Here is a 27,813-nt window from a genome sequence, read left to right on the forward strand (position 1 = left end):
GTAATCCCAGCACTTTGGGAGACTGAGGTGAATGAATTACTTGAAGTTGGGAGTTCAAGACCAGCCTGAGCAACATGGTGAAACCCCGTCTCTACTAAAAATCCAAAAATTAGCCAGACCTGGTGGTGAGTGCCTGTAATCCCAGCTACTTGGGAGGCTGAGGGAGGAGAATCGTTTGGACCTGGGAGCCAGAGGCTGCAGTGAGCAGAGATTGTGCCACTGCACTCCAGCCTGGACAACAGAGCAACACTCCAACTCAAAAAAAAAAAAAAAAAAAAAAAACCAACAAAAAACAAAAAACTGGGTGCGGTGGCTACACCTGTAATCCCAGCATTTGGGAGTCTGAGGTGGGCAGATCATGAGGTCAGGAGATTGAGACCATCCTGGCTAACATGGTGAAACCCCGTCTGTTCTAAAAAAAAATACAAAAAACTTAGCTGGGCATGGTGGCTGGTGCCTGTAGTCCCAACTACTTGAGGGGCTGAGACAGGAGAATGGCGTGAACCCGGGAGGCTGCGCTTGCAGTGAGCCAAGATTGCACCACTGCACTCCAGCCTGGAGACAGAGCGAGACTCCATCTCAAAGAAACAAAAACAAACAAACAAACAAAAAATAGATGTTCTTTATTACATGTAGTACATCCAGACAATAGAATATTATTCGGTGCTAAAAACACATGAGCTATCAAGCCAGGAACAGTCATGGAGAAACCTTACATGCATATGACTAAATGAAAGAAGCTAGTCTGAAAAGGCTACATACTGCATGACTCCAGTTATATGACATTCTGGAAAAGGCAAAACTATGGAGACAGTCAAAAAAATCAGCAGTTGCCAGGGGCTGGGAGAGAAGAATAGGCAGACCACAGAGGATTTTGGGCAGTGAAACTACTCTGTATGATACTGCAATGGCGGATACATGTCATTGGATGTTTGTCAAAACCCGGAAAACATACATCACCGAGAGTGAACCTTCATGTATACTACTGACTTTGGATGATAATGATGCATCAGTGTGGGTTCATTGATTGCAGTAAATGTGCCACTCAGATGTGAGATGTTGATTGTAAACAAGCTGGGGATGGGGGGAGGAATATGGGAACTCTGTGTTAAACACAGAGTTTAAGAAAAATGAAACTTTCCACTCAAATTGCTGTGAACCTCAAATGGCTCTAGAAAATAAAGTCCATTAAAAATGAATAAATAGAATAGTTAATGCAACCAAAAACCTATCATAGATCTGTGACTTTAGTATCATGCATCTGTTGCGATAACTCCAAGTGTAGAGGATGATCTTGGTGCCCTGCCCAGGTCCCCTGTACTGGGCCTGTGCACTTCCTCTTCCCTGCTGTGGTGTTGGCTGCTATGAGCTCACTCCCCACCCCTCTCAGGCTGGTTCCCATTCTGCTCTTGGTTGTGGGAGCTGTCCCCCAACCCTCCACACAAGATGGTTGGGAGGCTACACCCGCCTTATTGCCAACGACTGATGGATGCGGGGGATGTAATGGCTCAGCCTTCTTGCCTTTGGGCAGAAGAATCTATCTGTATGGTATCAGCCATGCTCCAGAGCTCTCAGTGGGATTAGGCTGAGACCCATCTCCTCCTGAAGCTTTGTCTTTACAGGGAATCTTCCTTTGCCCTCTTCTCTTTCCCTCCCTCCCCTCTAGGTTTCTCCTGAGAGCATGCCCTCCATAACTCACTTGCAACACATCTCAGGCTTTGCTTCTAGGGAAGTGACCTCTAAGAGTTCCTATGACCTATCCCTGTCTTAATTAATATATTAATTATATTAATTATATCCTGTATTAAATATTACAGGATATAGTATTAATATATCCTGATTTGTCTTGCAAGATATTACATGAAAGTTCATCTTAGCAAAGATATGGAATTCATTGTCCATGGTGTTGCTTAACACAAACAAATAGAAAATCGTTAATACTTTTCTCCATTTGTGCAGCTAAAAGCTGCACACACCTTATTGCACTTAACCCTGCCTCTACAGAGTCAAGTCTTTTCCTCCCAAGAACAAGTTTCTGCATTAAGAGTGATTTAGGGGAGAAAAGTGGAAGTATAAGGAGACAGAACAGAGGTGGTGACATACAATGTGGCTAGAAGTGAGTCTGAAAACTGTGGGCTTCCCTTGAGTTGGTCACAGATTTTGCAATAAGCCTTCTATTTATCAACACATACACACACACCCACACACACACACACACACACACACACAAATCATTTATAAATTCAGCGTCTCCCTTTTGCAAAATAACCGTGTTAAGAGCAGCCAGGAATTTCTTCCTCTTTCTTTCTCTTTTTTCTTGAGACAGGGTCTTGCTCTGCTGCCCAGGCTGGAGTGCAGTAGCTTGATCATGGCTCACTGCAGCTTTGACCTCCTGGGCTCAAGTGATCCTCTGGCCTCAGCCTCCCAAGTAGCTGGGGCCACAGGCATGTGCCACCACATCCTGGTAAATTTTTTGTATTTTTATAGAGACAGGGTCTCACCGTGTTGCTCAGGCTGGTCTGGAACAACTGGCTCAAGTAATTCTCTTGCTTTGGCTTCCAAAAGTGCTAGGATGGCAGGCATGAGCCACCAGGACCTGCCAGGAATTTCTTCCATGGGAAGAGATGTCTTGAAGCTGCCACTTAGAGACAGCTCAGATTCCACTGGTTTAAATCACTTTCCTTCAGATTCCTTTGGGAAAGTGGATTCGTCTTTCAGGCTGTCTTCCTGGCAGCCCCCTTACTTCCTTTAGTGGTAGAACTCCTGAGCTTTAGCCAGGCCCATGGCTTCCCGATTAAAGACTACATTTCCCAACCTCACTTGAACCCAGGTACAGCCACGTGACTCAGTTCTGGCCAATCGGATAATATTCATACAGTCTCTATGTTGCTGCCTGGAAAGTGCCATGGTGTGGAGCCATCGTAGACCAGATGAAGCCAACAGTCTAGGAATGGAAGAGCTCAAGGGAGAATGAACCTGGGTCTCCAACACCAAAGAGCTTCTCCATTAACTCTGGACTGCTAATACTTGGATGCCTCACAAGAGAGAAACCTTCTATCTTGTTTATGTCACTGTCACTTTGGTCTCTGTCATGGTAGCTGACTCTGCATTCTGACTAATACACTTCCTGTTCCCACATCTCTTTTCCAAGATGGTGTCTGGAGACAGGGTGGGCTTCTATAGCCTCGGGGCAGTGGGAAGAGGACCCTTTCTCACATGCGGTTTTTCAGGGTTTTCTGGTCTCTGATGTCTTGAGACTTTCCTGGTTTAGTTCCTGGGCCCTGGTGCTTGCTTGGCTGGTCCCACTTGGGTTTTCAAGGTGCTGAACTGGGACTTGCTGCGGGCACCGTGCTGCACACCACAGATTTGTTCTGAACTTTTGTGCTTTGCAAAGATCCAGAAACCCTCAGCCACTTTCTTCAAACTACTCTGGTGTGTGTAGGTTTCTCTCAGCTGCTCTCCAGCATACCTGCACACCTGCCTAGGCACATTCCTAAATTCTCTAAAAATAGCAATTAAGCATGATGGCTTTAAGGTAGGTGGCAGTGAGTTTTTTTGGCCAAGGTAGGAATAATGTTTTATATACCAAGCCTTTTGTCCCCATTTTCCATCATACGAATAGGACCCCTGGCATTTAGCCAAGAGTCTATTATATTACCTTTTTCCCAAAAGTGTGAATGGCATTTTTGAATGGAGGAGTTGAATAATCCTGATTGCAGACCCTATACAGGAAAGATAATATGTACAATAGTCCCTGTCTCCTGGAATAAGTTGGGGTTTGAGAGGTCAGTCGGACTCTATCAGCAGGGAGAGCATGCATGTTTTTATGAAGAATTATGCTGAGGTAGGTAACGAATGGGGAAGAAATTTGAGCTTTGGAAGGGGATATCCGATATCCCTTGGAGAATAAATGTTGAAAGATGTCTTGCTGAGAAGATTCAAAGGAGGGGCTACGAAGTAGAAGGTATCAATATGTTGAATAAGGTGAGAAGCAGAGGGGTGGAAAGAAAGTAAATCATGAGAAGGAGCTTGGCTGAAGTAATGGGGGCTGTCCCTGAAGTCTTGTGGCAGTATAGCCCAGGCAAGCTGCTGGGACTGATGGCTGTCAGGGTCAGTCTAGGTAAAAGCAAAGAGAGGGTGGGATGAGGGGTGCAGGGGAAGAGTGAAAAAGGCATCTTTAAGATCAACAATGGAATAGTGAGTTGCGGAGGAAGGTATTGAGGACAAAAGAGTGTATGGGTTAGGCACCACAGGGTGGATAGGCAAAACAAGTTGGTGATAAGGCACAGATCCTGAACTAACCTGTAAGACTTGTGTGGTTTTTGGGACAGGAAAATGGGGGAATTGTAAGGAGAGTTTGTAGGCTTTAGAAGCCCATGCTGTAGCAGGCGAGAGATAACAGGCATCAGTCTTTTTAAAGCCTGCTGTGGGATGGATACTGGCGTTGATTGGCATTGAGTGATTAGGTTTCAACGGGATAGTAATGGGTGTGTGATTGCTTGCCAGAGAGGGCATAGAGGTGTCCTATACTTGTGGGTTAAGGTCGGGGGATACAAGAGCAAGACATGAAGGAGGCTCTGGGTTGGGAAGAAGGGCAGCAATGAGGTGTGGCTGTAGCCCAGGAACAGTCAGGGAAGCAGATAATTTGGTTAAAATGTCTTGGCCTAATAAGGGAACTGGGCGGGGGGGTGGGGGGCGGATAACTTAAAAGGAGTGCATAAAAGAATGTTGTCCAAGTTGGCGCCAAAGTTGGGTAGTTGTAAGAGGTTTAGAAGCCCGGCCATCAATACCCACAACAGTTATGGGGGCAAGGGAAAAAGGCCCTTGAAAAGAAGGTAATGTGGAATGGGTGGCCCCCATATCGATTAAAAAGGGGATAGACTTACCCTCTACTGTGAGAGTTACCCAAAGCTCGGGGTCCGTGATGGTCCAGGGGGCTTCCGAGGTGATCAGGCAGTGTCAGTCTTCAGTTGCTAAGCCAAGCAGATCTTGGAAGCAGTCAGTCAGAGAGCCTTGGGCCAGAGCTTTAGGGGCTCTAGGAGGGGCTGCTGGGCGAGCTGGGCAGTCTGATTTCCAGTGGGTCCCTGCACAGATGGGACGCAGCTTGGGAGGAATCCTGGGCTGTGGGCATTCCTTGGGTCAGTGTCCAGATTTCTGGCACTTGAAGCAAGATCCTGAGGGAGGAGGTCCCGTAGGAATGCCTAACTGCTGTGGCTTCAGTGTTTTGAAGTTTTTGGGAGCAGCTGGGTTTTGTCTCACAGCTGAGGCAAGTAATTGTAACTCAGAAGTGTGTTGCCACTTGGCTGCCTCTTCCTTATTAGGGTACACCTTGAAGGCAAGGTTGATTAATTCCTGTTGTGGCGTTTGAGGGCCAGATTCTAATTTTTGAAACTTTTTTCTAATGTCAGGAGCTGACTGAGTGATAAAATGCATATTGAGAATAAGACAGCCTTCTGACCCCTCTGGGTCTAATGCTGTAAAGCATCTCAGGGTTGCTGCCAAACGAACCATGAACTGGGCTGGGTTTTCATCTTTACCTTGGGTAGTTTCCTTAAGTTTATCATAATTAACAGCTTTGTATGCTGCCTTTCTAAGCCCTTCAACTAGGCAGGAAATAATATAATCTCACTTAGCTATACCTGGGGAACCTGCCTGATATTCCCACTGGGGATTTTCTCAGGGAATTGCCCTGATGCCTTCTTGAAGGTCTGGCTCATGACACCGGCGGGTGTCTGCATGGGACTGGGCCAGAGAAAATAATCTTTCTCGTTCATCTGGGGAGAGGGTAGAAGTTAGGATGACATTTAAGTCACTCCAGGTTAAATTATAGGACCAAGTTAAATATTGAAATTCTTGTATACATTTGGTGGGGTCTGAGGGGGAAGGAGCCTAAGCATTGATTAATTTGGGAAAGGTCTGATAGAGAAAATGGCACATGCACTCTGACAACGTCCTCAGTTCCAGCCACCTCTCAAAGAGGAAATTGTTGGGCAAGTGGGGGAGTATTTGCCACAGAATGAAATTGTAACACAGGCCAGGTGTGGGGAGGGGAGGTGACAGAAGGGTTATAAGGGGGAGGAGTGGAGGCTGAGGAAGAATTGGGACTTGATTCAGCCTGCCGAGGAGTGGCCTGGGGAGGGGGAGAGAGGTCAGAGGGGTCTGCAGAAAAGGAGGATTCAGAGGACTCTGAGGTTGGGATACAGACTGAAGAAACAGACGGGAGAGAAAGAAGAAAGATATGGGATGAATAGCATTGGGAGCAGAGGCTAGGAAGGGACTGATGTGTCAAGAATGCCTGGACATAAGGCACCTCTGACGATTTGCCCATTTTATGACAAAATTACCTAGATCTTGTAGGATGGGCAGATCGAAAGTGCCATTTTCTGGCCATTTAGAGCCATTATCAAGTTTGTATTGGGCCAAGCGGTGTTGCAAAAGAAAATAAAACGCTTAGGTTTTAGGTCAGGTGAGAGTTGAAAAGGTTTTAAGTTTTTAAGAACACAGGCTAAGGGGGAAAAAGGAGGAATGGAGGGTGGAAGTTTGCCCATAGTAAAAAGGTAAGTTCAGAGAAAAGGGGGTAGAGACACAGAGTAAAGGGGGAAGGGTGGTACTTGCCACCACAGGAGGTAGTCCTTGCCACCAAGGTGGAGGATCAAGGCAGGCATCCCTGCAGTGATTGAACACCTCTGGAATGTGGGTGAATAATCAGGCAGGCGTCCCCGCAGTGATTAGACACCAAGGGAAGACTGTCTTCCCGAGTCCATGACTGGCTCTGGTGTTTTGGGTCCACGGACAAAAACTGTCTCCGCTGTCTCTACCAGAAAGGGAACAGAAATAAAGGGAAGGGAGAGATTGAAGAGGGACGCCCAAATTGAAAGGAGAAAGAGGTTGAGAGATAGCGAGAGGTTGGAGAAGAGAATAAAAAGAGGCTGCTTACCTGATTTAAAATTGGTGAGGTGTTTCTTGGGCTGGTCTGAGGACCCAAAGTCATAGGTGGATTCTCTCACAGAGCAAAGAGCAGGAGGACAGGGGATTGATCTCCTGAGGGAGGTCCCCTGATCCGAGTCACAGCACCAAATGTCAAGTGCATCTGTGTGAAGAAACCACCAAACAGGCTTGTGTGAGCAATAAAGCTTTTAATTCACCTGGGTGCAGGTGGACTGAGTCCAAAAAGAGAGTCAGCAAAGGGATATGGGGAAGGGGTTGTTTTATAGGAGTTGGGTAGGTAATTGAAAATTACAGTAAAAGGTGGTTATCTATTGTTAGAGGAGGAGGGGGTCACAAGGTACATGGTGGGGAGACCATAAGACTTATTGTCCAGAAGAAGGATGTCACAAAGTTGATTGATAGCTAAGGTAGGGCAGGGACAACTCATTGTAAACTGTTGTAATTTTGGTTAATCAGTTAAGGCAGGAACTGGGTGTTTTACTTCTTTGTGGTTTTTTGGCTGCTCCAGACTTCTTTGCTCCTGCAGGCCACCTGAATGTGTATGTGCAGGTCACATCCTGCTGAACTTCAGGTCAGAGTCCTGACACTCCTATCATTGATACAGGAGTTAAAAAGAAATTACATAGACAAATAGTGAAGGTACAAAAGTCCTCAGTAGGGTTTTCCCTTTTTTTTTTTTTTTTTTTGAGACGGAGTCTCGCTCTGTCGCCCAAGCTGGAGTGCAGTGGCGTGATCCTGGCTCACTGAAAGCTCCGCCTCCTGGGTTCACGCCATTCTCCTGCCTCAGCCTCCCGAGTAGCTGGGACTACAGGTGCCCGCCACCGCGCCCGGCTCATTTTTTGCATTTTTAGTAGAGACGGGGTTTCACCGTGGTCTCGATCTCCTGACCTTGTGATCCCCCCGCCTCGGCCTCCCAAAGTGCTGGGATTACAGGCGTGAGCCACCGCGCCCGGCCGGGTTTTCCTTTTAATGAAAAGCAGCCCCAAATCATTTTCCTTTCTAACAAAGAGGGGCCTATAAAATTGAGCTGCAAACATAGATACCAGCAGTTATGCCAATCATGTTCAAATTGGTAGTTCCATCTTCCCTTCTTTGCCAGACACGTGTACAGTAAGGAGCAGACAAGATGGCACTGGCCAAGGGGAAAGTTCATTTGCATAATAAGATTAGGGTGGGGTGGCTAGCCTTCTCCACCCACTATGTAAATATCATACCTGTTTGAAGCAATCTGTGAGCCCTATGTAAATCAGACACCGCCTCCTCAAGCCTGACTATAAAATCTGGTGCGTCCACCACCTGCTAATCTTTTCCTCTGGGAAGTCTCCTCTCTCTTACTAAAGAGAGAGCTGTTTTCTGTGTCTCTTTCTCTCTCCTTCTCTTGCCTATTAAACCTCCGCTCCTAAACTCCTCATGTGTGTCCATGTCCTAACTTTTCCTGGCATGAGATGACGAACCCCAGGTATTGATTTACCCCAGACAACGTAGCCACTTCATCATCACATCTCCTTCTCTTAATTTGATCTTCCTGCCTTTCTTTATAAGGGTCCTTGTGATTTCACTGGGCCCACACCTAGGTAATCCAAGATAATATCCCATCTCAAAGTCTTAATCACATTGGAAAATGCCTTTTGCCATGGAAGGTAATATATTCACAGATTCTGGGGATTAGAAAGTAGACAACTTTGGGAGGAGGCAAAGTATGGACTGAGTCCCAGGAACTCGAATTTCTAAGAAGTCCCCAGGTGATGCTGGCCCAAGGACTACACTCTGAGAACCACTGGGGTAGGCTAACTACTGTTAACAAGTAGCCCCAAAATATATAATGGCTTAAACACAATATTGGTTTATTTCTTGTTCACATAACAGTCGTAGGTAGGTGAACATGTATTCCAAATAGTCACACAGGAACTCAAGCTGAAGGAAGTTCTGCTAACTTAACACATGGCTTCCAGGGCCATTTCAGAAGAAGCAGTGTGGAAGAACACAGTGACAGGTGTTTATGGACTGGGCCTAAAAGTGGTTCCTGATCTCATAGGAATTGAGATTCTTACATTTTATTGGTTGGAACTCAGTCACATGGCCACAGCCAACTGTGCCAACAGCCAAATGTGATCTAGTGATGTGCCCAGGAGGAAGAAGAGAACATAGATTATAATAAGAGATGGCAGTCTCTGTTCCAATGTCAAATACTGTACAAAATATAGAGGGCTCATTATCAACCTCAAGATTGCTCTTAGAAGATCACAATGCCAATCCAAATCTGAGTTTGTATTAGCCTGTTCTCATGCTGCTAATAAAGACATACTTGATACTGGATAATTTACAAAGAAAAGAGGTTTAATTGACTCACAGTTCAGTGTGGCTGGGGAGTCCTCAGGAAACTTACAATTATGGTGGAAGGGGAAGCAAACATGTCCTTCTCCATATGGGAGCATGGAGGAGAAGTATGAGTACCCATGGAAGGGGAAGCCCCTTATAAAACCATCAGCTCAATAATAGAATTTAAAAAAAATCGGATCTCGTGAGAACTCACTACCATGAGAACAGGATGGAGGAAACTGCCCACATGATTCAGTTATCTCCACCTGCTCCCTTCCATGACATGTGGGGATTATGGGAACTATAGTTCAAGATGAGATGGTGGAAACGCAGCCAAACCATATCAGAGTTTTACTTTTCAAATGGTTGAGGCACTTGTCTGAGTGGGAGGACATGTGGGCAGTGTCTGGGGAGGAGAACTGGTGGGGCCCATGGATCAGGGTGGTCCAGAGCTGCCTGGGGCTTCGAGAGGTGGGACACATGATGGGGAAATGCAACTCCAAAGGTTCTTCCAGTGACAACAGAATACAGGTCTGAATGGGAGCCAAATCTCCTCCCCTTTGTCTTTATTCAACCCCGCTATATGCTCTTTGAAATTTCCCATTGTGTGTGCATAGTGCTGACTGCACAGTAGGAATTTGTATTAATTTCCTATTGCTGTATAAGAAATTAGCACACGTTTACCAGCTTAAAACAACACCCATCTATTATCTCAGTTCTGTGGGTGAGAAGTTCAGAGGAATACAACTGTACTTTCTGATTAGGATCTCACAGGCCAAAACCAACAGAGTGGGCAGTGACAAAGGTTCTCTACTTGATCAAATTTTGGTCAGGCTCCTGAACCATCTCGTAGGCCCATCTGTGCACTTCCTTATAAAATCCAGTTTTAGTAAGAACTCTGCTAAGTCAGTTTGGCAAGAACCCTTCGTCCTCCATATCTGATCCTCCTCGATAGCTGATCTATCTGATCGGGTTCCTCATCCTCCCTCATCTTCCAGGTGATGTCCAATAACCTAGACTGTCTTCAGCAAAATTCCTGTTAGGTAGGTTTAGCTAGAATCCCCCTTAATCCTGATATTTCATCTTAGTAATTTTTTATCCACTGTCCCCCAACCCTGCTTTTTGGTTATTACTATGGTTTGAATGTCCCCTCCAAAATTCCTGTTGAAATTTAATTGCAATTTTGATGATATTAAGAGATTGGGGCCAGGCGCAGTGGCTCATGCCTGTAATCCCAGCACTCTGGGAAGCTGAGGCGGGCAGATCATGAGGTCAGGAGATTGAGACCATCCTGGCCAACATGGTGAAACCCCATCTCTACTAAAATACAAAAAATTAGCCAGGCATGGTGGCATGTGCCTGTAGTCCCAGGTACTTAGGAGGCTGAGGCAGGGGAATCGCTTGAACATGGGAGGCGGAGGTTGCAGTGAACTGAGATCGTGCCATTGCACTCCAGCCTGGGTGACAGAGCAAGACTCCATCTCAAAAAAAAAAAAAAAGAGATTTGAAACTTTAAGAAGTGATTAGTCATGAGGGTTCTGCCTTCGTGAATGAATTAATGCCATTATTGCAGGAGTGAGTGAGTTCTTGTGGGAATGGGCTCCTGATAAAAGAAGGAAATTTGGTCCACTTCTTTCTGTCATTCATGCCCACTCACCACCATGTGATGCCTTCTACCATGTTATGTTGCAGCAAGAGAGCCCTCACCAGATGTGCCCTCAGTCTTGGACTTCCCAGCCCCCAATATCATGAGCTAAATAAATCTTTTCTTTATGAATCACCCAGCATGTGGTATTTTGTTTTTTTTCCCCCACACTGAAATGGAGTCTTGCTCTGTCGCCAGGCTGGAGTGCAGTGGTGTGATCTCGGCTCAGCAACTTCTGCCTCCCAGGTTCAGGTAATTCTCCTGCCTCAGCCTCCTGAGTAGCTGAGACTACAGGCACGCACCACTATGCCTGGCTAATTTTTGTATTTTTAGTAGAGATGGGGTTTCACCAGGTTGGCTAGGCTGGTCTCAAACTCCCGACCTCGTGATCCACCTGCCTCGGCCTCCCAAAGTGCTGGGATTACAGGCGTGAGCCACCATAACCAGTCAGGTATTCTGTTACAGCAGCAGAAAACAGACTAAGGACAGCTGTAGAGTTCCACTTGCTGTATTTGGAGTTGAGTCCAATCTCTCTCTTTCCTACTGCAAAATCCCACTGCAGCAGTCCCTATATCTTGAGGGTCCTGAATAAAGTCTTCTTTACCATGTTTTAACAAGTATCATTGAATAATGATTTATTTGACACCATTCTGGGCTCTTCTATGGAGGCTCTGGGGAAGAATCCACTTCCACGCTCCTTCAGGTCGTTGGCTGAATTCCATTCCCTGCCATTGTAAAGCTGAGGGCCCCATTTCCTTGCTGGTTGTCAGTCAGGGGCTCTCTTAGCTCCTTAGGGCTGCCAGTATGCCTGTGACCCCTGTAACTTCAAACCACCAATGAACCTCTCTACGACTAGCAAGAGAAAACTCAGCTTTAAGGAGCTCATGTGATTATAGTAGGCCTGCCTGCCCAGATAATCTCCCTTTTGCCAAACATGACATAATCACCAGAGTGAGATGTCATCATATTCTGAGGTTTCACCCATTCTCAAAGGGGAGGAGCTTATGCATAGGTGAGTGTTATTGGGGCCATACCTAGAACACCGCCTACCACAGAGTTAAACTCATGTGTATTGATTGACTGGAAATCCTTAAAAATCAACTAGGAAGAAATGGTGTCTCTTCTGCACAGAGGAGCAGAGCACACTTCCTTTCCCTTCATCATGGCATGTAATTGAGTTGACGTGTATTCACTGAGCACTGAGTATATGACAGGTACTATTTTGAGCACTGGGGGTGTAAAAATAAGTAAGACAGGCTGGGCCCCGCCTTAAACAGTTTCAGGTTTAGTGGTGAGCCAGGAAATAAACAAACAAGTGTACATAGTCAGGTAGTAAAGCAAGGTTGAAGGCTGAAACGTGATGGAGGTTTGTAGCTGTTTTAGGTCCATGGCTCAGGACAGCCTCTCTAAAAAGGATGTGCCATTTGGGCAGAAGCCAGCTGTGCAACTGGAAGGGGAAAGGCATTCTAGGAACTGGAGACTGCAAATACAAAGGCAAGAAGGCCATGATGGCTGGAGTGGAGCAAGTGAGGTAGCAGGAAATGAGGTCATGGGGCTAGGCAGAAATCAGGTCATATTAGCTGGGCAGGATCTTATTTTAGGAAGGATGGACTGAGCGAGCGGGAATTATGATAAAAACTTTTGAAAACAGTGGTGATGGCTGCACAACAATGCGGATTTAATTAATGCCACTGACTTACACACTTAAAAATAATTAAAATTACATATTTTATGTTATATATGCATTTACTACAATTAAAAAATTTAAAAAGAAAATTTTTAATAAAGAAGAAATAGTGCTTGGTTGGAATTTTTTTAAAAAGGGAGCTGGGGACCAAAGGAAACAGCATAATTAAATACACAGGAGAAGTAAAAAAAAAAAAAAAAGTCCCCTGAAGGAGGTCCAGGGGAAACTTCTGGAGTGCTCCCAGGCTCAATTTTCTGAGTATTGATTATCCAGGTGTTTCATTTTCTGAAACTTTATTTATTGAGCCATGCATTTATAGTTTGAGCATTTTCCCCCTACATTTTATACTTCAATTGAAATATTCACATCCGACTCCATCTATGGTGGGGAGAATTGACTGTGGCAACCCTGAGAGCGCGGGCAAGTGCCTGATACTTATGCACTTGGTAAGTAGCTGACACATGGTTAGACCCTGTTCTTAGCTTTTTGTTTTTGTTTTTGTATATACCAACTCATTTCATATTTGCAACAACTCTATTGTATATACTAACTCATTTATTGTATATACTAACTCATTTCATATTTGCAACAACTCTATGAAATAGAGCACTGTAACTATCATTCCTATTTTATAAATGAAGACCCTGAAGCATAGATAAAATAATTCTCCAAGGTAACATGGTCAGTAAGTGCCAGAGCTGGAATATAAACCCAGGCAATCTGGATCCAGAGCCCACACCTTTATTTTTTAAATTTTATTTTACTTTTTGGAGGCAAAGACTTGCACTGTTGCCCAGGCTGGAGTGCAGTGGCGTGATCTCAGCTCGTTGCAACCTCTGCCTCCTGGGCTCAAGAAATTCTCCTGCCCCCAAGAAGTTCTCCTGCCCCAGCCTCTCGAGTAGCTGGGACTACAGGCGCACACCACCATACTCAGCTAGTTTTTTGTATTTTTAGTAGAAATCTTTTAAACGATCTGACCTCAAGAGAACTTAATCACTATCTCCAGGACAGTACCAAGGAAGATGGTGCTAAACCATTCATGAGAAACCACCCCCATGATTCAGTCACCTCCCACCAGGCCCTACCTCCAACCTTGGGGATTACAATTCAGCATGAGATTTGGTGGGGACACAGATCCAAACCATATCAGGTAGAGAAACTCCTCTCTAAACTTAACCAATACATTTCACACTCTCCAACTCTTGTTGCTTTATAATCTTAACCTCTCACTCAATCTCCCATTATTAGATTTTTTTTTTTTTTTTGAGACAGTCTAGAGTGCAGTGGTGTGATTCAGCTCATTGTAATCTCTGCCTCCTGGGTTCAAGCAATTCTGCCTCAGCCTCCCTAGTAGCTGGGATTACAGGCACGTGCCACCACGCCTGGCTAATTTTTTGTATTTTTAGTAGAGACGGGATTTCACCATGTTGGTCAGGCTGGTCTTGAACTCCTGACCTCAGGTGATCCCTCCGCCTCAGCCTCCCAAAATGCTGGGATTACGGGTGTGAACCACCAAGCCCGGCCCCATTATTAGATTTTTAAAAAGATCATTATTCTGAAATTACTCCTTGGTGCTGTTATCTCTGGTGATCTGCCACATTCTCATGATGTCACTTATTTATACCTGGCACCAGTCTCACTAACCTCTGGTTGCGTGGCATGGTAACGAAAGTCCCAGACATGACTTTTCTTGTGAGAATTCTGCTGGGGGCATTTGATGGAGAGGTCCTCATGCCTATCTGAACACAGGGAGCCTGCCACCTTCCTGCCACCTACCCCTTCCTGCCACCCAGGGCTATTTCAATGCCCACCTCTGCTCCTGGTGTTTCCTGTGGGCTCAGCACTTTCTACACAGTACTGTCATCCCACAAGCAGAAACAGGAGCACGGGCACTTTCCAAGGCCACAGATTCCTGCCTTGTTTTCCTTAGTGGAATTCTCAGGTTACAACCCAGTAGCCAAAGGGGTCCCTCTGAACCCAGGGAGTAGCTAATGAGTATGGGGCACTGACTTGGTCTAAGCACTGTGTAAACAAATTTAATCCACAGAGAGACCTTATGAAGCAGGTACTGTTTTTTCCATTTTATGCTTGGGAAAAACTAGGCGCTGAGAAGCTAAGTAACTTGCTCAGCTCACACAGCTTGTAAGTGGTAGAGTTCGGATTTGAATCCAGGTACCTTAACGGCAGAGCTCAACATAATCACCCGACCCCTACTCCAGGCCCCTCCCATCTCAGCCTCCTCCTTGTTGCTGGCTTAAGCCTCTTTTGGGGCTACCCTGCACCATCACCGTGGCAACCTCCAGCAACCCCTCCCATTAGCCCACAACTTGCAGCCACCCTGTCTCGTTCAGACTCTGAGCTCTCAGCCCACACTGTTGCCCTGTGTTTGCTTAAACATGCCAGGCATCAGGCTACTGTTTTTATTTAGAGACATGGTCTCACCATTGCCCAGGCTGGAGTGCAGTAGTGCGATCATAGCTCACTGTAGCCTCTAGCTCCCAGGTTCAAGTAATGCTCCTGCCTCAGCCTCCCAATTAGTTGGGACCACAGGTGTGCACCACCACATGTGACTAATTTTTTAAATTTTTGTTAGAGACAAGGTCTCACTATATTGCCCAGGCTGGTCTTGAATTCCTGGCCTCAAGCAATCCTCCTGTCTTGGCCTCCCAAAGTGTTGGGATTACAGGCATGAACCACTGCACCCAGCTGCACGCTTCCATTTTTATCTTATTTCAACTGTTAAAGCCTTAATCAGGCAAAGTCCACGATTTATTCTCAAGTGAATTAGGGAGTGGTTAAGGATACACTCTGCCTCACTTCTACTAGACAGTGAATTCCTGAGGGGAAGGAACAAACTCCTTTTTATCTCAATGCTCAGCTGCACCTGGCATATAAGGTATACCTACTAAATGTGTTGTGGAATAAACAGATGAATGAACTCCTGCTGCTCCCCATTGCAGAACACCGCAAAAGCATAGCATTCATGAGAGTTGGCAAAGGACTTGGGCAGACCTGGGCTTGAAGCCCCAGGTCACTTCCAAGCTATGATGCTGGACCATGAACTTAACCCAGGGTTTGGCAACTTGCTTTGTGTGAAGAGTCAGACAGCATTTTCATCTTTGTGGGCCATAAGGCTTCTCACATAACTATTAATATTCAATTCTGCCTTATTTGTAAAAATAGCCAGAGATAATGTGTCCGGAATTCCTTCCGGCGGGTTCTTGGTTTCGCTGACTTCAAGAATGAAGCGGCAGAGTGGCGGAGCGTTACAGTTGTTAAAGATGGTGTGTCTAGAGGTTTGTTCCTTCAGATGTTCAGATGTGTCCAGAGTTCTTCCTTCTGGTGGGTTCGCGGTCTTGCTGACTTAAGGAGTGAAGCCGCAGACTTTGGCAATGAGCGTCACAGCTCTTAAAGGTGGCACCTCCGGATCGTTCCTCCCGGTGGGTTCGGGGTCTCGCTGGCTTCAGGAGTGAAGCTGAAGCCCTTCACGGTGAGTGTTGCAACGCAGAAAAGTAGTGCGGACCCAAAGAGTGAGCAGCAGCAAGATTCATTGCAAAGAGCCAAAGAACAAAGCCGCCACAACACGGAACGGAACTCGAGCGGGTTGCCGCTGCTGGTGCCAGTGGCCAGCTTTTATTCTCTTATTTGGCCCCTGACCACCTCCTGCTGATTGGTCCATTTTACAGAGCACTGATTGGTCCATTTTACAGAGCACTGATTGGTCCGTTTTTACAGAGTGCTGATTTGTGCGTTTACAAACCTTTAGCTAGACACAGAGTGCTGGTTGGTGTGTTTACAATTCTTTAACTAGACAGAAAAGTTCTCCAAGTCCCCATCTGACCCAGAAGCCCAGCTGGCTTCACCTCTCAATAATACCTAAATCAATGGGTGTGGCTGTGTTCTTATAAGCTTTTATTTACAAAAATAGGTGACAGGACTGGAGCAGTGTGCTGATCTATGACTTACTGTAAAACAAGATTGTAAAAGAAGACCACATGAGATAACCCGTGAAGGTAGCCCGAACTCTTGTGCTGGAATGCCCTTGAGCAGGAGTGCACATACTCCACCACATTAATTCCATTCAACTCAATTGACTGAGCCTCACTACATGGCACTCGAATGGATCGTAGTTTGTTTTTCTCTCCAGTTCCGTGGGAGGCAACACCACCAAACATTTGAGAATTAGCATTGTGTAGGAAGTAAGAGGTTAGGATTCTGGAACCATACTGCTTAGGTCATAGTTCTGGCTCTGACCCTTAAGACATATGTGACCTTTGCAAAATTAACCTCCCTGACTTAACCTCCCTCAGTTGCTCAATCCATAAAGCTTGGGTGACAATACTGTCTTTCTCTCTCAAAGGGTTGTTATGGGGACTAAACGGGTCCAAATCACCTGAGGCTTTCTAAAGATTCCAAAACTCAGACCACATGCAAACCAACAAAATCACAATTCCTGGGGGTATAGCGGAGGTGCCAACCTAAAATAGTTTATTTAAGGGTAAAGTGTGAGGATGGACCACCCAGAAACACCAACTCCAAAGGAATGGATTTGGCATTCTAAAGTAAGGAAGTTAAGGTTTCATTTATATAGGCAGAGACAGAAGTTTTGAGCAGGATAACAGTATTCCTACAAGGCTGGCACATAGGTACAGCAATTTGATTGGATATTGGTTTCTTTTTGGGAAGGGAATATTGAGCATTTTTTACAGAGGGTGTAATAATCGTGGGTTTTATATCTCTGGTCTAAGCAAAACAGGATAACAGAGAGAAGAAGTTGTAATCTTCTTGTTATGATGAAGCAAGGTTCATTACTTAACCAGGCACGAGATTTTGTCCCTGAAGCCTTTTAATTCCCTCTAGACATCGTTCAATAAAAGAAAGCGAGTTATCTATAATGTGGGAATAGAAGTTGTAAGCATACGTGACTGATATTACAGTCACATCTCTTTCAAGGCATAGTGTTTTTTTGATGGGGGGGTTCCAACAGCTTTTCAATTTTATTTTCACAGGGGCATCAGTATTTTTGAGGCTTTCCTAAGTGGGTCCAATGTGCAGATAGGTTTGCTCCAAGAGCTGGTATGCTATTTCGGTATATGCTTCTGGGATCACTGCAGCCCCAGATGTCAAGTACCTCGGTTTCCCGACCTCAGCTCAGTGCGCAACCACTGCTCCTCCACCCCCGCGCCTAGTCCAGAAACCCCTGCCCGTGCACACTGGGATTTGTAGTCCCTTTGGCTCGCCGGCCTCATCCTCTCCTTCCATTGGTTTTGGCAGATGCCGCGCCCCGTAGCTCCACCAGTCACCGCGGCGCAGTGGCCCTTAAGCCAGGAGCTGCGGCGCCCGCAGCAATCACAGCAGTGCGGCCGTCGTGGGTGGTTGGTGTGAGGCTGCGCGCCGCCGCGAGTTCTCACGGTCCCGCAGGCGCCAGCAGCGCAGTCACTCACCGCCGCCGCCGCCGCCACCACTGCCACCACGGTCGCCTGCCACAGGTAACCGCGAGCCCCAACACAGAACCAGGTTCAGTCCCCACGCCCGAGGCCAGGGCCTCGCGTCTGCTCTCTGAGGCTCTCGACTTCAGGGCTGGGATTTTCATTTTTCCCGTCCCTTTCTGAGTAATCAGTTTCTCATCCTGCGAGGGGGATTTTCGGGAAACGGTGAATCCAGAGGGAAGGGAAACCCTGCGGCCTCTCTGGTGGTACTGGGGGTGGAGGTCTCTCTTCTCACGCGTGTTGTGGCTGGAAGGGCGCAGCGCTCTGGAGGGGGGAAGCTAAGGCGCGGGAGGAGACGTGATTTGCAGAGATCCCACAGCCAAGGGCCCCAACAGGGACTGGGGCTTGGTTCCAGGCTTTACGACCTGCGAACAGTTCAGACTTTTGATGCTTTTAATGTGGAGGATTGCACCCGTGGGAAAGGGCTATTAACGACGACAACAAAAATACCCAGGCTTATAAAGACATCTGTTTAGAGAAGTCAGGGAAGCTCTGGTTCTGGGAGGTTTGAGCTGGTGAGTTTCAGGACCACCCACATCAATATTGGAAGTGAAAGTTAACTGGTTTTTTTTCCCGTCCGTGTTAGATTTGAGGTTATACCTACGTGGAGTGTTCTGTGCCATGCATTGTAGTATCTGAGGGCTGGAAGAAGAAACTTTGTGTCCCGTGCTTTGTTTTAGAGATGAAAAGGAGTGCCCAGGGTAGGTGACTAGCCCTGTGGTATGTGGTGAATGGAGTAGCCCAGCTTTCTTTACTCTGGGACTTGCATAGCAAACATTCACTGAGCCTTACTAAGCTTTTTGAGCAGAGATTATTTCATAAAGGGGAGAGACAATCTCTAGTGAACAGTTCCAGCGTTAAAGGGCTGGAGTATACAGGTGTGTACAGGGGCAGCATCTAACGCTGACTTGTGGGAGAGGTTGGGACTTCGCACAGATGGGGAGGCTTGAGTGGAGTTTATGTGGATTTTTTGTTGGTTTGTTTTGTTTTGTTTTTGAGACGGAGTCTCGCTCCGTTGCCCAGGCTGGCGTGCAGTGGTGCAATCTCGGCTCACTGCAACCTCCACCTTTCCGGTTCAAGCGATTCTCCTGTCTCAGCCTCCCGAGTTCTTGGATTACGGGCACCTGCCACCATGCCTGCCTAATTTTTGTGGTTTTAGTAGAGACGAGGTTTCACCATATTGGCCAGGCTGGTCTCGAATCCTTGACAAATGATCCGCCCGCCTCAGCCTCCCAAAGTGCTGGGATTACTCCACGTCTCGCCTTGGAGTTTGAGGGCTGGGCAGGACCTAGTGAGATGAAGGAAGAGTGTTTCATCTGGAAAACAGCATGATGAAGGCGGAGAAAGAGCAATGCTTTTGCACTGGAGTCGTGGAGTCTGGTGCAGTAAGGGATTTCATGTGGGTGGTGGATTTTATGTGTGAGAATAGAGAGGTATGTCTTGCAAGGGCTTCCTGTGCTGCTGTGAGAGATTTGGATGTTATCCTGAATGTCCAGGAAGCCACATTTACTGTAGATCTGTATCTCAGATACTCTGTAGTGTGGAAGTGTTGGAGAGAGGCCACACTAAGGATAGGGAGGTCATTGCAGTAATCCCTAGGAGAATCATGAGGGTTTTAAAGACAGTTGCAGTGGGAGGGGAAGATAAAAGATTTGAGAGCTCTAAGGAGGTAGAATACACCATACCCAGCCTTAGTCAGTAAGAAATATGTAGAAGTAAACTCTGTCTTGAGTTTTCCAGCCCATGACTATCTTCTGAAGAAATGTCCAGCATGTATTTTTTTTTAACTGCACAAGTTGCTTTGCAGACCATAATTGGAATCCCAGTTTATCAGGGGAAAGTTGTCACATGTATTGACTGTATTGAAATCTGAATGGTTAAATAATCATATGATAAGACTCAAATTTTCTTGTAATCCAGGAAATGCTCATTGAAACCATAATTAGATCATTGTATATTCATCAGGTTAGGAATTGCAAAGTTTGACACCATCAAGAGATGATAAATATTTGAAAAAAATGAGATTCTCATTCACTACTGGTTGCAAGTATATCTTTGAACAGTATAGCCACTAGCAGATTGGGTATATCTTAAGATCAGTGGTTCCACTTCTAGAAAATACTAAGAAGCCAGAGACATTTGTATACAAGGGGAAGGATATTAGGGTTGTTTGTGGCAACACTGCTTATAATGGTTTAAAATGCTTATAATGGTTTAAAAAATTGGAACCAGCCTAAATGTCCATTAGTAGGGAAATGCTTGTAGAGTGGGTATACATCTTTTTATAATAAATCGATTGGGAAGAAATGCTAATTTAGGATAGTGGTTACTTTGCAGTGTGGGGAGGATGGGATGGGACAGAAGGAACAATTTCGTCTGTAATGTAGAAAAAAGATGAGTGGGTTTATAAAATAACAGAGAATGGTCTGGATGATAGGTAACTGGTGTTTTATGTCATTCTTTGTACATTTCTATAGGTTAATGTCCACCCTTCAATTTCTTGAAGTAAAAGTTAAAGTAAACATTTAACTTGAGTTAGCATGTAGCTATAAAAGTTAGGCTCAGTCATTTTGGGAAAAGGCTGCAGACTGCACTGGTCCCAGGTTTCAAAAATAGTAATTTGGGTGAAAGAAAACTCAAATTCCAAATAAGCATTTAAAATAAAAATGTGGAGAAGTTATTAACCACTGAGTGACATTTTTGACTTTTTAATTTTTTTGTAGAGACTGGGTCTCACTGTCTTGCCCAGGCCAGTCTCAAACTCCTGGGCCCTAGTGACCCTCTGGCTTTGGCCTCCCAGAGTACTAGGATTATAGGCAGGAGCCACTGTGCCCACCATTGGCCAAAATTTACTTTCCTAGAAACCTAAGTTCTAACCATTAATAGATTAAAAACATTTTTTTTTTTACTGCTTCTTTTGAAATACATGTTACTTGCTTATACTTTCCATAATGCTAAAAGATAATTTCCTAAAAAAAACAGATAAAGTCATTACTCTGTAAAATGTAAAACTGAACATGTGTTAAGAATTTTATTTAACTCATTAATGAGGAAACTTGGTGAGGTGTTGGAGACTCCAAAGTACAACCAATTTGTAAATTAGAAATACTGAATTGAATTTGCAAATGAAAGACAAAACTGGCCTCTACAGAGGAGGAAGGAAGTCAAATGAACCTCCGTTTGGTAGCACGCATTTGCCTGTCTAGACTAGAATTATTTGCATTGCTATTACCCATAGTATGCAGAATTATAAAATAACTCCTATGAATCAGAGTTAGATAACCTTGAAGAGTATTCTCTAATCTAGAAGCTAGTTTGCCAATAAATCACATTTTCTCTGTAGGAAAAAACGATAAACTAACCTGAGTAAAATAGACTTTTCTTTTTATTGTTTTTTGTTTTTGTTTTTTTTTTTGGAGACAGAGCTCACTCTGTCACCCAGGCTGTAGTGCAGTGGCGTGATCTCGGCTCACTGCAACCTCTGCCTTCTGGGTTCAAGCAATTCTCCTGCCTCAGCCTCCTGAGTAGCTGGGACTACAGGCACATGCCACCACACCCAGCTAATTTTTGTATTTTTAGTAGAGACGGGGTTTCACCATGTTGGCCAGGATGGTATTGATCTCTTGGCCTTGTGATCCATCCGCCTTGGCCTTTCCAAGTGCTGGGATTACAGGCGTGAGCCACCACTCCTGGCCTAGATTTTTCATTTGAGAAAGATCTAACTGGATGATGATGATGATGATAATAATTTTTTTTTTTTTTTTTGAGACAGAGTCTCCCTCTGCTGCTCAGCTTAGAGTGTTGTGGTTCGATCTTGGCTCACTGCAACCGCTGCCTCCAGGACTCAAGCAATTCTTATGTCTCAGCCTCCTGAGTAGCTGGGATTACAGATGTATGCCACCATACCTGGCTAATTTTTGTATTTTTAGTAGAGACGGGGTTTCGCAATGTTGGCCAGGCTGGTCTTGAACTCCTGGCTTCAAGTGATCCACCCACCTTGGCCTCCCAAAATGGTGGAATTAACAGGTGCGAGCCACCACACCCGGCCTGGATTTTGTTTTAATCCTATTCTTTAAGCAGAAAATCAAAGGATTTAAAGGACTGAATGACCCTTTAATAAGCTCTACTATCTCATTTCACAGATGGACCGTGAAGGCCCAGAGAGAGGAAGGGTCCCCCCTGAATTAGTAGCTGTGTCTTTTGTTAAAGAAAAATTGCATCAGATGCCTTTTTAAATTTTTTTTTTTTTGAGACAGAGGTCAGAGGTCTCTCTGTCACCTAGGCTGGATGGTTCACTGCAGCCTTGACTTCCCGGGCTCAAGTGATCCTCCCTGCTCAGCCGCCTGAGTAGCTGGGACCACAGGTGTGCACCATCATGCCGGCTGTCTTTGCAGAGACAGAGTCTCCCTGTATTGCCCAGGCTGGTCTGGAACTAATGGGTTTGAGTGATCCTCCTGCTTTGGCCTCCCAAAGTGTTGAGATTACAGGCACGAGCCACCATGCCCAGCCTGTATCCAATGCTTTTTAAAATTTTTTCTGTTTGACACAGGGTCTCACTGTGTTACCCATGTTGGTCCCAAACTTCCGGGCTCTAGCGATCCTTCTACCTCAGCCTCCTAAGTAGCTGGGACTGCAGGCATGTGCTGGTGTGCCACTCATGGGTACTTTTTAAAAACAGTAAGACAGGCTGGGTGCAGTGGCTCACACCTGTAATCCCAGCACTTTGGGAGGCTGAGGCAGGCGCATCACTTGAGTCCAGGAGCTTGAGACCAGCCTGGCCAACATGGCAAAACCTAAAAATACAAAAATTGGCTGGCATGGTGATGCATGCCTGTAATGCCAGCTACTCTGGAGGCTGACACATGAGACTCGCTTGAGCCTGGGAGGTGGGGGTTGCAGTGAGCTGAGATCGCACTATTGCACTCCATTCCAGGCGATAGGGCGAGATTGTCTCAAAAAAAAAAAAAAAAAAAAAAAAAAAAAAATCAAAACAAAACAAAAAACAGCAAGACATTTTCTTTTAGCTACTGCAGTAGGAGAGAGAGACTTCAGTATGGAATGGAGCTCAGCTCTCGAATGGCAAGGTCAGCTGGGGATTTACAGCCCTTGGGCAAGGTGAGGGGGTTAGTGGAATTCCTTCAGCTTAAAATATTCAGTATACTAAGGTGCCATTTTTTAAGCTAGTGGGTCCTGAACCCCATCAAGAGAATATTACTAAGAGGAACTTCATTAGATATCGAGGGTGAGGGATTCTCTTCTGGATTTCTGCTAAAACTGGACCTGGCAGACCAAGGCCTTGTGGAGAAGAGGGCTCAGAGGAGCCTGACTAAAGTTTGGTCAAGGAGACAGTTCTTGTCACCTGTCCTAATTTCTTCTGCATGTTGTCAGCCGAAAAACCTTGCAGCATGATTTTATTTTATTTTATTTTTAGATGGAATCTCACTCGGTCACCCAGGCTGGAGTGCAGTGGCATAATCTCAGCTCACTGCAACCTCCGCCTCCCGGATTCCAGCCATTCTCCTGCCTCAGTCTCCCGAGTAGCTGGGATTACAGGTGCCCACCACCACGCCCAGCTAATTTTTGTATTTTTAGTAGAGACAGAGTTTTACCATGTTGGCCAGGCTGGTTTCAAACTCCTGACCTCAAATGATCTGCCTTCCTTGGCCTCCCAAAGTGCTTGGATTACAGGTGTCAGCCACTGTGCCTGGCCTTCAGGAAGATTTTATTCTAAACCCCTAGAGAGCAGAGAATAGGATCAAAACCTTTAGGTTTGGAAGGCTTTTTACAGATTTCATTGTCTAACTAGCTGCTTTGCTTGGCTTTGATAGTTTTCTGTGTCTAACCCAGAGCCAGTAGCTGGCACTGAGGGGTCACTCCTGATGGTGGTTAAGGTGTAGGCTTTGGTATCAGACCCGGATGTGAACTTGACTCTGCTATTTAGATGGCCCTGTGAACTTGACCTTATTACTTGCATTGTTGGTGATAATTTATCTGGAATGGGCACTGCATCCCAGACTTCTCAAATGGATTAAACCTGACTTGATGGTACATTTCTTAAAGCCAAATGAAGTCTTTTTTTTTTTTTTTTTTTCTTGACAGCCTGTTGCCCAGGCTGGAGTGCAGTGGCACAATCTTGGCTCACTGCAACCTCTGCCTCCTGGGTTCAAGCAGTTCTCCTGCCTCAGCCTCCCGAGTAGCTGGGATTACAGGCATGTGCCACCATGCTTGGCTAATTTTTGTATTTTTAGTAGAGATGGGGTTTCACCATATTGGCCAGGCTGGCCTCAAACTCCTGGCCTCAAATGATCCACCCGCCTCGGCTTCCCAAAATTCTGGGATTACAGTCATGAGCCACTGTACCCGGCTCCAAGTGAAGTATTTTAAGTGAATTACTGACCTAGTATAGCCCTGTAACCTGAGCAGGGACGAAGGCCAAGTGGCAACAGCAGAGGACTTGTCAGTGGAGTCTGGTGAAGTCTGTAAAGGCTTGTTCATTGACTTTGACTTTGTGTAACTCAGATACTCCATTGATAGGCTCTTCTAAGATAAGAGCTGTTTGTGCAGGAAGCCCACTAGTGCCTTAAAATAGTAGGGCATGGAAGAGCACCGTGGGTGTCCTACTGCCGGAGGAAACTGTGAGGCCCTGCTCTGTTCTCGGGCCTTGGGGTACAGGGTGCAGCGCCTGTGGTTCCACGGCCTCCCAGACTTTCACATAAGCAACTCTTTCTTTGGGTGATACACTAGAACAAGCAGTCTTTGCCGTCAGATCTGTGTGGTCCCAGCAGTGCCACTGACCCCCAAGTTTCTCTACCTCTCTGAGCCTCAGTTTCGTCACCTGTCTAAAGGGAGTGGGGATCCTTGCTTACAGGGAACTGTTGTGAGGATGGTGTGAATAGTGTCTTGCACATTGTGTGGTCCATAGTAGATACCCACAAATGTGCCACTCCCCACCTCTGTGCCACTCGGCAACACGTCCTACTCTCTGGGAGTCTTTTTTTTTTGAGACAGATTTCACTCTTGTTGCCCAGGCTGGAGTGCAATGGTGCCATCTCGCTCACTGCAACCTCTGCCCCCTGGGTTCCAGTGATTCTCCTGCCTCAGCCTCTCAAGTAGCTGGGATTACAGGCATGTGCCACCATGCCCGGCTGATGTTGTATTTTTAGTAGAGACGGGTTTCTCCATATTGGTCAGGCTGGTCTTGAACTCCCAACCTCAGGTGATTCTCCCACCTCGGCCTTCCAAAGTGCTGGAATTATAGGCATGAGCCACTGCGCCCAGCCGGGAGTCTTTCTCTCTGATCTTCCTTGGCTGGAGCAATGACTGTCTGTGTTGCCTTCTCCCTGCACGGGGTTAGCAGATGACACACGTGCCCCAACAGCACCCCTGGGAGATCTTTTCAGTCTTGGCGCATTATGATCTGCCTTAGGTTCTTTTTAAAGGCTTCACAGTATCCCACCATGAGGCTGTACTGTAATTGATCCAGCTAGACATTTACGTTGCTTCCAGTGCTTTGCCCTAATGTATGGGCTGGTGCCCTCACCTCCTTAGTTTCTTCCCCTTTTACAAATGACACCTCCCACTCCTACTGAGACTCCTTCCCTCTCCTGCCTTATTTTTGTCCATCACTCTCATCACTATCTGATAACCGATGTGTGTAAATGGTCTGTCTCTTCTCTCTGGAATGCCCCCTCCACGAAGGGTTTTGTCTGTTTGGCTCACTGTTCAATGCCTGTGAGCAGCTAGCAGGTGCTCAGTCCACGTTTGTTGTATGGATTCAGGGTGGGGTGGATGTAGGAGAGAGTAGATAGGAGGAGGGCAAGTTACAGGAGAGGAGGTAGATGATGATGACGCCTCTGTGAGATGAAGCCTGTGTGATGGGGACCGTGGACAGCCACAGCCAAAAACAGCAGAGTCACAAAGAGCTAGTAGTTTAGCAGGGATCGTTCACTTTTTCATCAGTTTTTCACTTTGATAAACCAGGAATCACAGGGATGCTGCCAGATTATTGGTGCTTTGTTTTGATGCTTTGATTTTGTCAAAAATCATGCAATAAATGCCCACAGGAAATTAGTAAGGTAGCTGCTTTGAGGCATGTTCATTGCCAAGGGTAATGGAATGATTATTTTACTTTTGTGTCTCTCTTCACCCCAGGCCTGTCTATGTTTATATGTTTCCCAAAATAGTGTTAGTGTGTGTGGTTTTTTCTTTTTGAGACTGCACCCTCTGCCTCTCGGGTTCAAGTGATTCTCCTGCTTCAGCCTCCAGAGTAGCTGGGACTACAGGTGCATACCACCATGCCCAGCTAATTTTTATATTGTTAGTAGTGATGGGATTTCACCATGTTGGCCAGGATGGTCTCGATCTCTTGACCTCATGATCTGCCCACCTCGGCCTCCCAAAGTGCTGGTATTACAGGCGTGAGCCACTGTGCCCGGCCATGTATGTGGTTTTTTAAGGTAGCATTTTCTATTCAGCAACATACTGAGAGACTTTTAATATAGCGTTGTAGTTGGGGAATCACGACTCTGTGTTTATAAGAAAAAAGAATGATGGAGCAGGACCATCACCAGGTAGACTATGAAAATGTCATTTTCTGTATCAGTAGGGCACTTTTCCTCACAGAGGAGTAACTTGTTAGTGGATTAGAAGAGTAACTCGATTTTGTAAAAATAACTAAGTGGTGCTTTTTTGGTGCCTGCTGCATGTTTGCTGATTTAGGTGGATAAGTAGGTGGTGTCCGTTCTGTTGTTCACAGTCAGGTCAACCATTTGTTTCTGGTATTTTATTTATTCATTTTTTTATCCTAAATATGAGGAGGTAAAAGTCACACACCATTGCCCCCAGAGGAATGAGCCTCTTTGGGACTATGTCATATGGATGAAACTCAGAATAAACAGGTGTGCAAACTAGGGAACCCATTTATTGCTGATGAAAGATGACAGTAACAACCAGGCTGTGCCTGCCATGTGGTTTGGGGGCATATTCTCACTTCCTCAGACAAGGTCAGCAACCTATGACCTATGGGCCAAATAAACCACCTATTTTATAGATAAAGTTTTATTGGAACATAACCATGTTCATTTGTTTATATATTGTCTCTGGCTGTAAATGGCTCATGGGTTAGTAATTCATCATTTCCAGAGACCAATTAACAAGAGCAAGATCTGGTACAAAGAAGGTGATTTATTTCCAAGTTGCTTAGGGAAAGAAGCACAGGCATCCCACCTTTAAATGTACTGCTTTGCTTTTGGAGCAGAAAGCAGGCACATTTAAAAGGCAGGGGAGGAAGCAAGCAAGGTGGGGTGTCCATGTGTTAGCTTGGTGTCTTATCTACTGTGCTGTCTGTCGGTTGAACTGGTGACTGCTGGCATCTTTGTGGGCAGGACTAGGCCAAAAACTCCCCAGGTGGGTGGGAGTAGCAGGCATGCTTTTTGACTATTATCTCTCGAGGCAACCTCCTGGTGGGTGAGGGTTCTGTATTGGGCATGCTTTGGTCTGTAAATCAACTGTTAACTCTTGAGGAGTTAGATGAATTTGCCCTGTAGGGAGTGTCTGGTGAAGGAGGGGCGGATAAAAGGCTATATTTGTGTTTCTCAAGGGCTAAGTAGGAAGCAGGGAACCAGAGGAACGATAAGAGGAGAGACAAAAATAATTAAGCCATCTCTTAGAAAAATGCGAGTACTTGGTGACATGGCTGCTTTCAAGATACAGTGGCAGAGTTGAAT

General features: G+C 45.7%; 1 protein-coding gene across 2 annotated transcripts in view; it reads left to right on the forward strand.

The window, feature by feature from the left end:
- The window catches only part of LGMN (legumain), a 1,022,235-nt gene that overhangs the window by 960,213 nt on the left and 34,209 nt on the right, over positions 1 to 27,813 (forward strand). The window contains exon 2 of one of the 2 annotated variants that reach the window (XM_050799123.1): positions 17,996 to 18,088. The gene's annotated coding sequence lies outside the window, so the exon portion shown is untranslated. Of the gene's footprint in view, positions 1 to 17,900; positions 18,089 to 27,813 lie in introns of those variants that run through there. The other variant, XM_050799122.1, reaches the window with a different exon arrangement.

The sequence above is a fragment of the Macaca thibetana genome, chromosome 7, assembly GCF_024542745.1.
Source record: "Macaca thibetana thibetana isolate TM-01 chromosome 7, ASM2454274v1, whole genome shotgun sequence".
Classification (NCBI taxonomy): domain Eukaryota; kingdom Metazoa; phylum Chordata; class Mammalia; order Primates; family Cercopithecidae; genus Macaca; species Macaca thibetana.